Here is a 13,627-nt window from a genome sequence, read left to right as displayed (position 1 = left end):
GCATCTGGGGCTCATCTTCTCCAACCTTTTGTCTGTTCTTAGTCCTGTATTGTCCAAAGCATCTATTTACGTAAGAGCTCGGGAAAGAGACTGTGTGGGTGGCCCATAAAACCAGAGAGCCTGCATTCGTTTATCCAGGAATAACCTAGAAAGTCAGGATCCATGCAGCAGACACTCATGGGTCCCTGTGCACGCTCTGCTATTTCCCACACACACAAGGGGAGATTTGCAGAGGTTGAATGCATTCTTCGCCTGCCATTTTCTAAAGAGCAGACCTCGTGTGCTCTTCACAACAAGTTCAACTTCACAACTGCAAGGTAGGCAGTATGATTCGCACTTTGCAGAGAAGCTTAGTCACTCATCTGAGGTCTCCTAGTTGGTGTGTGGTGTGATCCAGGCCTTCGGACTCCTCGTCCAGTGCTCTGTTCCCTCCACTGGGCATGTCTTCACTGACGGCCTTCAGAGATGAGCAAGGACAGAGCGATTGGGAATGGGCTGGATTTGCTGGGTAAGCAATCTCGGGGGGAGACCGCCCTAAGCGCTGAGCACACTTGCTCTGTGTGCCCTGCATGTTTCCAGGGACCCCTTTACCTGGAAATCACCTGGGCCCGTGTAGAGGACTGGTGCCCAGAGAGGTGTCCTGAAGAGGTGCACAGGGAAAATGGGGTGCATTGTGTTGCTCTATACCCATCGCAAGGTGTTACGCTTTTCCAGTTGAGGAAGGAAGGATGCTTCCAATCCCTCGGGAAATCGTTTGTCCACGTGACCTTGTGCCCCTCCTTATGGCGCTGGGTTAACACCAGGGCGGGCAAGCTGTTTTGGCTTGCTGGTGTGGGTTTGCTATTCTTTCCTTACTGCATTCATTACATTATCAAATTATTATTTATTAAGGTTTAAATGAAACTTTCCAGCCTCAGGGCCCATCTGTTCTCTCTATTTATTCCCTCAGGGAAGTCACGAATCTGTCAGTTGCGATTTTTTTTTTTTTTTTTTTTGGTCATTTGTGATTTTGCAGGTTTTTTTAAATTTTTTTTATTTTTGTGGCGCCAGTGGTGTGGTGTTTCCTCTGCAGGCTCTGATGCATGAGTCTCCATGCTGGACTCTTGGGGGGATTGTGAAGCTAATGTACCTCCTTCCTCAGGAAGTGAGAAACCCTCTCCTGAGTGCCGGGCTCAGCAGCTGAGTCCCGGTGGGAAAACATGCATCCTTACCTCCCAAAGCAGAGGTGGACGGGCCCACAGGGATTGGGGACATCTTTTAAGTCATGAGACAGCTTTCTGTTGTGCAGAGATGCAAAAAAAAAAAAATATATATGTGTTCATGAAAGGGGTGTGTATGAGTTTGCTAGGGCGGCCATAACAAAATATCGCAGACCGGGCGGCTTCAGCAGCAGACATTTATGTCCTCACGGGTCTGGAAGCTGGGAGTCTAACATCAAGGTGCCAGCAGCTTGGCTTCCTCCAGGGCCTCTCTCCTTGGCTTGCAGACATCCACCCTGTTGACACCTCTTCATGTGTCATGGGGTCCTGTCCCTCTGATTGCACTTATCCTCGCTGCCTCTTCTGTGTGTCCTCAGCTCCTCTTTTTATAAGGACACCAGTCCGATGGGGTCAGGGCTCACCCTAATGGCCTTTTTTTTTTTTTTTTTTTACCTAATCACCTCTTTAAAGGCTTGATGTCAAAATAGAGTCACCTCCTGAGGCACTAGGGGTTAGGACTTCAACATATGAATTCGGAGGGGACGCAATTCAGCCCATAACGGAGAGTGAGTGGACGAGGCTATAAACACTTGTTGAGTTTCTGTTCTATGCCGGGCCCTGTACTCACAGGTTCACATACATTTTCTCATTTATAGAAAAGGATCGTACAGATTGTCCAACAATGATCCCAGGTGACCTTTGTATACTCACTGTCGTGCAACCAGTACGAGGGGTGAGACTTTCCCTTGAAAACTGGGAAATTTAACACCAGGGAATAAAGAGCAGAGTGTGAAAATAAAGTCACCTTGAAGCGAGAAAAGTGCCCCCAACCCACTGAACTGGATTGAATATGAATAATAATGATAACGATAATAATGATAATAAATGACATTTATTGATGCTTACTTTTGGCTAAGCCTGCGTTCTAAGTGCGTTAGAAATATTACTTATTTAATAGCCATAATCCTAAAGAAAGAACACATCTAACCCTCTTAAAAGGTGCTAGTCAGCCGAGTGTGCATAGAGAAAGGAGCTTCTCAGAAGATGACGTTGGGAGTGCCTTCCAAACACTGCCCCAGAAAGAGGGCATTCTAGCCAAGAGACTCAAGTATGTCTCTAGCCAAGAGACACAGTAGGCAAGGCGGTGCCTACCGTGGGCACGAGTGCAGCGGGCTCTGAGCTGGAGCCCGGGAGCGGGGTGACTCCTCTGCCTCTCCTTGCTCCAGTCCCGTGTTCCTTAGCATCCTTCCAAAGATGGCTGGGCCTCCCAGGTTGGTCTGCCTGATGGGAGAGGAGGTGCTGGTCATGCCAAGGTTGGGATTCTGCCTTACCTGTAGACTACTCCTTGCAAATAAGCTAGGTTGGCCTTCTGGTTGATATCCCAGTCTGGAACGCGTGGGTGATGGAGACAGATTCATGTGATAGGGCTGATACCTGATTTAGGGTGAGAGCCAGACCTTGGGCTGGGATATTGTGTTTGTTTCCTACTGCTGCTGTAACAAATTACCACAAACTTAGTGGCTTGAGACAATGCACATTTATTATCTTACAGTTCTGGCGATCAGAGGCTGGAATGGGTCTCACTGAGCGAAAGTCAGGGTGTCAGCAGGGCTGTGTTCCTTCTGGAGGCCCGAGAGGAGAATCAGTTCCCTTGCCTCTTCCAGCTTCTCGACGCCACCTGCATTCCTAGGCTTGTAGCCCCTAACCAGCAGCTTAACATTTTCAAATTTCTCTCTGGCTCCGACCCTCCTGCCTTCTTCTTTCAGTAATGAGGATTTTGGGGATTCCAGTGAATCCACTCAGACAACTCAGGACAGTCTCCCCATTTTGAGATCCTTAACTTAATTACATCTGCAAGTCCCTTTTGCCATGTAAAAAACCACACACAAAACAACAACAACAACAATAAAAACACCACAGGTCCCAGGGATTAGGAGGTGGGTGTCTTTGGGAGGCTATTATTCAGCCTACCACAATTCTCCTTACTGAGGTCAGGCATAGCCCTTTAGGAAAACTTCTGGATGATGGTCAGCAGTCTACCTTAGTTATACCCACGCTTAACGTTGGCTGCATTTTTGAAGTTGATCTTTCCTACCTGGTGAGGCATGGAGGGGGCTATTATTACCCCATGTGAAACTCTCATGGGTCACAAAGGCTGAGTAAGTTTCTGGGATTCCAGCAGCTCTGACATTTCCATGATACTGTGCTCCCTTTCCAATCCGTTGCATAGATAGGCACATGAGACTTAGTTCTGTTAAGATAAATATGTGGGCAACCATAAGAAGGAATACACTTTTTCCCAGCCTGGTGGTGGGCATGGAGAAAGAAGGCATAGATCAAAGAAGGTTTAGAGCTTCACATGGTGAGCCAGGGTTGCTCTGTCTGCTGCAACAGCTAACATTCTTTGGTCAGTGGTGTCACTCTGCATTTGGCTTTATCATAAAACTTAATCAACACGTCTGCTTACAAACCACCTCAGGAAGGAAGTAGGAAAATCTCTTAGTTCATTAAATTGTTCACTCATGCATTCAGTCATTCGTTCTTTTATCGCTCATGGAGGACCTTTGGTGAGTGCTCTGGATAATATAGAGATGTTTACGGCTTGGCTCTTGTTCTCAAGGAGTATACAGCTGAGCAGTTCAGTCTGGTCCTTTGTCCTGTAGGACACATAGCATGGATTTTGGGGTAGAAAGACTGGGACTCTAATGCTAGATCCGTCAATCACTAGCTGTGTGATGTTGGGCAAGTTGCTTAACCTCTCTGAGCTTTCCTCAGTTCCTCCTTCTGTACAATGGGATAATAACCATATGTACCCTGAAGGGTCCTTGTGAGCACTGAATGAATGTCAGGCTTCCAGCTCTGAGCTGGGCCTGTGGCAGATGCTCCTCAGATGTTTTCTACTTTTCCTTCCCCTGGGTGTTCAGCTTTATCTTTAGAGAAAAGTGTGGATGAGACAGAGCGAGGAGCGTGGGAGTTGAGTTTAAGCATTTCAGGGATGTTCTAACTAATGAGCAGAGGCTGGGCTGGAAACGGCTCCACCGCGCCCTTTGTGTGGCTGACCCGGAATACGCTCTTTGTTTGAGGCTGCCGGGAACTGATTCTCTTCTCCAAAGCCACACGCCCACAGCACTGTCCAGCGCTCCTCTCGCCTCCTCTGGTAGAATAACTCCGTAGGTGTTTCGAAAGCTGATTGTCTGTCCTGTCCTGATTCTGGGGGAAAAAAGAAGTTCTTCCTATGGAAAAAATAGCCTCTTGGATGAGAGAGAAATGAAATACTCCAGAGGTATCACAGGCACGGAATGGGCCCAGGGCCGTCCCAGAAGGGCGTTTGGGTGGGTCGGGAGCTGAGATGTCTGTGAGGAAGGAGCAGCAGGGCATTTGCTCTAAGTGTTCTGCTGGGCTCCCGCACGATGCTTTCCTAGGTGGAGCCCTGCCTATTGGGGTGGAGAAATACTCCCAGGGGTTCAGCAGCATTATTATGTTAACTCTGCCAAGCTTAGCAGATTCCAGAGTCATTCTTTGAGCTTTTCTTTTTCTCATTATGAACCTTAAAATGACATGTACTTTATGAACTGTTAGGAACTTGGGAGGAGGTAGTGAATATGACATTTGGTGCTCTGAAAAAGAAGCATATACACCTGTGAAGGCTCTTAATCTTCCTCCGCTTTATCCCAAGGGCTCCAATCAAACCTGAAATTGGGCAGAGACGGCTTCCAGCCTCTGGGGACAAAGCCCATCACCAGCCCTGCTCTGTATCTAGCAGAGATTGTCGGATCTGTTTTCATCCTGTCCCACCAGTGAGTCATCCCCAGAAGCCGTTTTCCCAGAAGGTGGGATGGGAGAGCGGGAGGAGGTGTCAGAATGGGAAAGCTGTTCTGTTCTTTCCTTGAAAATGAACGTTGCAGCTTGTGAGCAGTGAGTTTTCTGCGCGGAGTCAGAACGAGTGCGTAGACCAGGTCGTGACCCAGGGGCTGGAACCCCCACCTCCCCACCACCCGATCGAATGGGAGCTCTCTCTTTTAGTTACGTGCAAGTCTCTCGTCCTGCTGCTTGTCTAACAGGCGTGAAATAATCCCAGTGGCCGTGAATACGTCAGATCCCTGGGATCCAGTTGTTCCACAGATGTTTCACATGCCTTAGGGGCGATGCATGACGTGCAGAAATGAGTATGTTGAGGGTATTTGCCCTCAAGATAGACCAAAATAAATACAGGCCCCCCTTGTTTATAGGGGGACTATGCAAGACCCCCAGGGGATGCCTGAAACCACGGAGAGAACCGAACCCTATGTATACACTCTATTTTTTCCTATACATACACACCTATGATAAAGTTTATAAATTAGGCACAGTCAGTGATTAATCACAGTCGCTAATAATAAAAGAGCACAACTCTAACAATATAGTGTAACAAAGGTTATGTGAATGGTTTTGGGGCCATGATTCAGTAAAATAGGGTGATTTGAACACAAGCCCTGTGATACCGTGATAGTCGATCTGATAACCGAGATGAGTAAGGGGCAGGGAGCGTCCACAGCGTGGCGGTGCTGGACTAAGGGATGCGTCACATCCAGGGCCATTCACAGTACTCAGAACAGCGTGTGATTTAAAACTTACGAATTGTTTCTTTGGGGGATTTTCCTTTTAATGTTGTCAAGCTGAGGTTGACTGAATTCAGGTAACTGACGCTTCAGTAAGCAAACCTGCTGATACGGGGGGACTACAGGATACAAACGACCATCACAGGAGGGAGGGTGAGATGAAGGTGATGGCAAAGGTATGGATAAAGTGCTGGAGGTGCCAAGAAAGGAGAAATTGATTGTCCGGAGTTGGGATTAGGGGAGGAGGGAGCACGGGGACGGAGCCAAGTGAGATGGCACAGCCAGCGGAAGGTTGCTAAGTTTAGGGAAAGCCCAGAAGTGGAACGTGGCCTGAGTGCCCAGAAGTGGCTGCACAAGTGGACAGAACCCAAGTGGGAGTAACACGTGGAGGGTCCAGTGTGATGGGTCTGGCACAGCTGATGGCTGCCTGGGAGGTTTGGGGACAATGCTGGGGAAACTGGTAGGCAGTGGGGAGCCACCAGTAGGGTTGTTTGAAGGATGTGTGTGTGTGTGTGTGTGTGTGTGTGTGTGTGTATATACATATATGGGCCTAATTCTCTGGTTGGCCTCTTAGCCCTGCCACTTACTAATTGTGTGACACGAGAATGATTTTCCTCGGCCTCTGCTTTGTCATCTGTAAAATGGGGGCAGGAATCGTACACACGTTGGGGTTGTGGGAGAGTCCAGTGGGATGACACACGTGGACTTCTTAGCTCACTGACTGGTACTTGCCAGGCATAGCAACGGGAGTGCCTATTACCAGCCGTTCCCAGGAGATGGTTCTCCCCAGTGGAGGGAGGGAGGGAAAGGAGGGGCTGACAATGGGGGAGGACGAGAGGCCAGCATGGGAAGTGGGGCTGAGGTTCGTAGATTAAGGCAACTGGGAGGGAGGACGGGAGGAGTGTTAGAGGAATGCTGACTTTCACGTTGGGCATTTCTGGGGTTGGTGGACATCGGCATGGGCACGCTCATGGTGTTCTGGCAAATTCAAAGGCAAGGTCAAGGTCTTGTTATGTGGTGATACAGAAATGGCCGTTATTATCCAGGGAGTCAGCAGAGGCAGAAGAGAAAAGTACCGTGCATAGAACCACGGAGAACATTCCCATTTAAAATGCAGGTGGGGGTAACGAAAGAGGGAACAAGAGAGAGAAGCAGCATCCAGGAAGGAAGGAAGAGAAAGCCAGGACAGACAGGGTGTCATGGACCCCAAAGCAGGAGAGATCTAACCAAGAGTGGTGTCCAGGAGGATGGGGACCCACAAGAGGTGCCTGAATGGTCAGTAAGACATAAGGAAAGAGACTCGAGGGCGTGCTGCCAGCATGGCCGTGAGAATAACCACCTCAGTTCCGGGAGCGAAGAAATGAGTGTGTGTGAGATGGGGGACGTGGGCCAGTGAATCCAGACATTCTTTCAGGTGATTGGTAGTGAAAAGAACATGTAGACTGAGCAGGTAAGAGCGTCGCAAGTGATAGTTTCAGATAGTGCAATATTTGAGCATTTTTACAGGGTGAAAAAGGGATGGGTGAGAGGAGTAAGAGCTGAAAGATGCAAAGGGAGGAGTTGGTGGATGGAGTCAAGTTTGGGGGGAACATGGGAGGGGTGGGGCTGAGCCCAGGGAATTAGCCTTAGAGATGGGCAGTGATGCTGCAGAGGCAGAGAGGAGGAGGAGAGTGCAGCAGACGAAGACGGGGACAGTATGAGAGAAAGTTCCAGTAGTCAGTGAACTGGGGGTGAGTGCAGGAAGCAGAACAGTTTTGCAAGTGGGGTGGGATTCACGGAAAAGGTTTGGAACAGCCCTCATGGGGAATAAACGTAGGCGGTAGGGAGCCACCCGTACCTTGTACAAATCTGACAAGCAGGACAGGGGCTCAGTTCATTGGAACCTCTGTATTGGAGGTTGAACGGACAAGTACGTGTATGTGCACATATATGTGTATTCTGTGTGTGCATATATGTATATGTTGTTTATTTTGTTGTTTTTGACCAGGAGCGTTTGGCAGCCGCAGCTATGGGGATAGAGTAAGCAGCTTTATGCAGGGCCGGAAATGGTGGTGGCTGTGGTGCCTCATGGGAACGAGCACCATTCTGCGTAAGGTGCATAGTAAGGGAAGGGAGACAAAAGACTGTTGGGCATCTGATGTGTGCCAGAGCTTGGGAAAGGTGCGTTACCCCATTACCTCATTTACTACTGTCAGAACCCCGTGAGAGGGGCCACATTACTATTCCCATTTTGCAGGTGGACAAACTGAGGGTCATACACGTTAAGTGACTTGCCCGCGGTGACACACAGAATCAGTGGGGGAGTTGGAAATAGACACCTGTGAATGTGTAAGAGCTCGGTATTTTCTCCTATGTTCTGTGCCTGCCGTGTCCACTTGGTTTTAGGGCTGGTTAGACATGGAAGGGCCGCATTTTCTGTTTGGTCAAGCGCACCAGTGAGCAGGGGCTTTGGCTCTAGCATAAAAAACGGTACCATTGAACCACCACCCTCCTCCTGTTCCACTACACTCAGGCAATATATGTGGGGGCTTTTTATTCCCTTTTCGTTTTTTCTTCTTTTTTTTTCTTCTGAGGCTGTCTGCTCAAATGCAAAGAAACTGAAAGTTTCTAACGATGGTCTATTTTGGAGGGAGTGTTAAATTATTCAGACGCAGACACAAATAGAATGTCTCCAGCAGCAAGGACTTCCTGCTTGAACTGGCAATTTGCGGAGACCTGCGGGGGTCTGCAGACCACGACTTCTGGCCAGAGGACAGGAGGGAGGGCTTTCATCTGTTCCCCAAGAGGCCAGTGCTTGCTGGCTGCTGTCCGGAGCTCCATACCCTCCGGTTTCCAGTTCCAGGCTCAGGGTCCTTGGGTAAGGCTTGGCGCCATGGCAACCAGACCATGGCTGGGGCGGGGCAGGGGTGGGTGGGGTTGGGGTGGGTGGGTGGGGAGCTTCTCCTGTTTCCTCTCAGTCGCCTCCACAGGTGGGCCTCCCAGGTATGCAGTCCACCAGATGCTGGAACTGGTGCAGCACGCTTCCGTGGTGATCACACTTGTGGTTCTGCATTTCTCGGAGCTCCAAAAGGTCCACGTGTGCACCAGGGCTTTTTGCAGGATGGTCCCAAAAGTGAGGCATTTCTTAACATGGGACCGGTCCGCTCCTACCTCTCTGCCACTTTCATCTCTCATTCTCCTCCGGGAACTTCTTTGCCTCCTCCGATGAGGATGTTGCTGCAAGAATCCATTCAGGCTTGCTCTGATTCTAGACCCTTCCTGTGGAAAGACCTGGAGGGATGGACAGAGCAACAATGTAGCTTCCACGAAGCATGATTCATTAACTTAGTCTCCAAACCAGGGCACTTATGAGAGTAAAAGTGGATGCTCTTTAACAAGAGGGTCCTCCAGTACACGAGGCATACGCAGGTACTGTCCAGGGCAATTTGGGAGGACGGCCACTTAGAAAGAACATGGGCTTCTGATTGAAATGTTTTGCTTAACTTCAGAGGTCCTCGGTTTTTCTCTTCTGTTAAACGGAAACCTACTTTTCATGGTCATGTTGGAGTAATACATATACTGCGCCAGGCATAGTTCCCAGCACATAAATGTTCAGTACATGTTAGCTCTCATTTTCTTCTTTCTTGAAAACAGACAAACCTAATTAAAACAACAGTGGCAGCAAGAACTGTTCCCCACCAAAAATCATTTGTAGGTGGGATTGAACGCCTCCCATTTTTACCGCCTCTTCCACAGCTGTTATTCCAGCTAATTCAGATGTGATATCTTCCTTCTTCAGTTAGCTCTTTCCTTCTCACATGTTTCTAGTCTCTATATTGTGGTCTTTCTCAACCCCCCCTTTTTTTTTCATTACTACCTCCCAAGGAGACTTTTTAGACATCCCTCCCCCCCCCAATTGCTGACCCTACCCTCCTTACCAGGACATTTTACACCATATGTCTGCTTATGGACCATGGTTCTTTGAGGAGCCACAAACCATTGTGATATGTAAGAACCCTCCCCCTCTTGTATAGCCAAGTTTTGGTCCCTCCAAGAAGTGATTTTCACCCCCCTTGGGGGTGACATAGCATGATCATTTTTTTCTCTTCCCACGCCATCTCAGATTCTCCCACGCGTGGGGTGTGGTGCTTCTCACATGGTAGGAGGGAAAAAACACCACGAAAATCATCAGTAAGCACTCCCTTCTGTTGAGCATATGCTTCAAGCCACACTGTGTAATCCTCACAGCAGCCCTGCAAGGAACATTTTCTTTCATGGATGAGAAAACTCAGGCTCAGTGGGGGTGAGTCACCCACAGCCATGTGGCTGTTGATTGACAGGGAGCGTGTAAGACTGTGTCAGATACGAACATCGAAACCGCTACGCCACACTGCGTCTTCTTTCATCCACCAGGGAGGAGGGAATGGTGGAAGGAAACCAGCATTCACTAAGCTCCTACTGTGTGCTCGGGCTCCCTCCGGTGCTCCATCAACTTTCATTTAATTCTCATTTAATTTAATCTCTTCATCTCATTTAATTCTCACCTCTGCTCTGTGAGAGGGGTGGGATGTCTCCAGTTTCCCACAAAAATGGGTTTGCGGTGATTGTTTTGTTAATGTTTACACAGCCCGCAGTGCATGAAGGCTGGGTTATTACCTGGCTTGCTCCTAAACCCACTGTGTGTCCTTAAGAAACAGAGTCGGCAGGAGGAAGTGCTCTGAGCCGCTACCTTGCAGCAGGCTGAGAGAACCTCCACAGTTGTAGCTTCCTCCCATGGACACTTTTGTATGCCCTCAGCACTGCTCCCCTTCCCCAACACACACACTCAATTTTTTTTTTTGGTGAGGGGGACGTTGCACAGTTAGGTATGAAGAGATGTATAACCCATAATGTTTTGAAAACTTTGTAAATATCACTACTTTCACAAACGCGTGGGGTTCCGGGAATCCCAGATGAAATCCCTGGTCTTGGGTAGAGCACAGAGTGAGCTGTGTTCTCGGGAGAGGATTGAGCAGGATGGCTTTCAGGCAGTCACAGGTGGACAGTGTGGTGTCCGTGTGGAGCTGAGATCAGGAGGGAGGAACGGAGGGACCTGACCTCAGAGGGTGGGGAAGGTGTGACGCCGGGTTAATGCACCTGATAACTTCAGAGGTGAGGAGTCAGTTTGTGGGGTTTACTCTCTAGGGGCCTTTGGTGTATTTTGAGGGGAGCACCTTTATCTACGTGCTGACTCTAGCCTGCGGAGCACCAGTGGGGGGTTGGGGGGGCTTTGTTCCAGACAGAGAACTATGCAGTGGAATCAGGGATCATGGGGGCGACCGTCAGCAAGCCCCTGACATCTTTCATTTCCTCATTGGCCCGTTCGCTGAGCCCACCAGACCTGACAGCCCGGTAGAACCAATGCTGGCTTCCACACCCTCCAGGAAGGAAGCTCCGGATCCGGTAGGCAGACTGCCTTTTTAGTTGTCATCATATGTGTCTCTCCAGGAGCAGAAATGGCTGCCTCCTTCCCTGGGGGAGGCAGGGGTGGTGACAGCCAGGGCTGGCTGGCTTTCCTGCTGCACTGAGAGTCATCTGGAAGCTGGCTCGTGGGGCTGCAGAGCTGGCAGTGATGAAACTGTGTGTGTGTGTGTGTGTGTGTGTGTGTGGGCTTTGGCCGGAGAAGCGAGATGGCTCTAGGGGGCGAGGAGTGGGGGGCGAGCTCTTTCTGCCCTCCTGGTCACAGGCTGCGTAACCTGACTCAGGGTGTGGCAGATTAGGAAAGTCATATCTGCTCCTCACTGAAAAACTGGACCTGTGCTGAAGACAAATCTGCAGGCAAACCTAAAGTGCCTGTGTCTGATTTTCAGAGAATGGAAATCCCAGCTCGTAAACCAATTGTTGCAATGACTGCAACTTTGCCGAGCCTCAGTTTCCCCAGCTATAACATGCGAGGTTGGGTCGGATAACCCGCACATCCCGTTGATTTTTTTTTCTGGTTCTATAAATTTAAAAAATGGCTTTATTGAAAAGTTGAATATGCTGTGGAATACCCCTGAAGACTCTTAATTACGAAACACCCCAAACATTAATGAGTGTTTAGACCAATGTTGTATCAGAATCTAGCCAGCTCAAACATTTTGAAAATTGTGTGAATCCAAATGTGTGATTGAAGGTCAGGATAGCATTACCATGTTGACCACAAAGCTATTACTTATTTTTAATTTATAATTAGTTGTTAACTTATTTTAAAACTTATTTAATTACTTAATGTAACTATTTATATGTTACATATAAATATATATATATATACATTGTATAGAATATAATATTTATAAATAAATAACTTACTTAAAATTAATTTTTACTCATGATTACTTATCCATTTTTAATGGATACAGAGTCAACCAATGACTAGTGAGTACACATAAGCCAGGCAGGAGATGGTGGGTGAATTAGTTGTGCACTTTCCTTTAGCCTCAGACATCTTACTTCTAAAATTTAATTCCAAAAATACAGTGGTAAATATAGGAAAGACATGAAACCCACAGATTCACAATGGCACTCAGAGCAAAACACCTCGGTCACTTTTGGAAGATGCCGGGGAACCAACTTCTTATTTTGAAAACTGGTTAAGAAAGAGAGAGGATCGGGTGTCTCACCTTACCTTTCCCATCTAAACTGCCTCTCAGGACAGGCAAATAGTAGAGATGGGGAAGTTCCTCTTCCTCTTAGAAGGATTCCAGCTTCTAAATAGAATTAGAATTTCGTAATTCTGAGTTGTAGAGTCTAGGTGACGATTGCCCAGAAGAAAGACAAGATTTGATGGACTGCTTGACAGAATTAGACGTTTGCCTCTCCTGTGTATCAGTTTGTGGAATTGTCCAAGTTCACAAACACTTTTGCCTGGAACTGGTCCTGAGTTAGCGCTTGTTTAAACCATTCCTGTCTGTTCTCTTTCATCTCCTCCAAAAAAAAAATATGGAGAACATGGCTGATGTTGTTTCTCTTTCCCCACGGGCCTTCCTGAACTAACCAGACTGGGTTTGGGGCACGTACCTGGTATGTCTGTGGCTTTATCTCTGCTGGTGTTCGTGAGCTTTTCCTGAACAAGCTCCTGGCAGACCCCACTGGCTGTTTATCACCTCTGTGTGAAGCGTAATGGGATGGGCCCCTCGTTAATTACAGCCTTGCTAGGAGTTGATAAACATATGGCGGACTGTGTCTCTCTGCTTTCTTATGGCCACGGGCACCAAACAGAAACCCATACAGCCTGAGATGAACATATGTTAGCGCCAAGATTCTCCACATTTCCCCCAACTTCTCTTAAAAGTGGAGCTATTATTGTGATGGCAGCTAGCAGTGCTATAAAGCCTTAGGGTGGTACTTCCTGTACCTGAGAGTAGCATAGAATCACAGTGTTCCTTACACCCCACTTCTGGAACTGGCTACGTTATTTGGGGACCTTTTTCTAAAAAGTCTTTTTTGCACCTTATTCCCAAAAGAATTTACTTGAGCAGGTCTGCATTGAGACCTGAGAAACTCCCATTTGGGAAGGTTTCTTAGGGTATTCTGATGTACAGTTTGAGTTTGGAAATGCTGGACATTCGAGTGAATGTTGCAAGATTTTCCAGATCTTTTGCTGGTGCCAGAGAGGGTCTTCTGCAGATGAGGGACATGCTGTTCTTTAGGAGAACTTGACATTGTCAGAAGCCTCTCTGCAATTTTCTCCTCCACCCTAGGCCCCCCCCAGGTGAGTCTGTCTGGGTGCTTGGTCAGGAGCACAGACAGCTTCTGCCATAGGGCCTGTCAGGGTCATTCCAAAACTGTATTTCGTTCCACTCTTCTAACCTAATTCACTTCAAAACCATT

General features: G+C 48.1%; 1 protein-coding gene across 12 annotated transcripts in view; it reads left to right on the top strand.

Moving 5' to 3' along the window:
• The window catches only part of SV2B (synaptic vesicle glycoprotein 2B), a 100,833-nt gene that overhangs the window by 15,087 nt on the left and 72,119 nt on the right, over nucleotides 1–13,627 (top strand). For 4 of the 12 annotated variants that reach the window (XM_074318264.1, XM_019726697.2, XM_074318261.1 and 1 more), the window contains exon 2: nucleotides 4,876–4,996. The exons of 6 other annotated variants lie outside the window; for them this stretch is intronic. The gene's annotated coding sequence lies outside the window, so the exon portion shown is untranslated. Of the gene's footprint in view, nucleotides 1–486; nucleotides 509–4,875; nucleotides 5,030–13,627 lie in introns of those variants that run through there. 2 more of the 12 variants (XM_019726698.2, XM_074318271.1) reach the window with 2 other exon arrangements.

Source organism: Rhinolophus sinicus, linkage group LG13 (assembly GCF_036562045.2).
Source record: "Rhinolophus sinicus isolate RSC01 linkage group LG13, ASM3656204v1, whole genome shotgun sequence".
Taxonomy (NCBI): Eukaryota; Metazoa; Chordata; class Mammalia; order Chiroptera; family Rhinolophidae; genus Rhinolophus; species Rhinolophus sinicus.
Note: the sequence above shows the minus strand (reverse complement) of the source record. Positions and strands in the feature narration are given on the sequence as shown.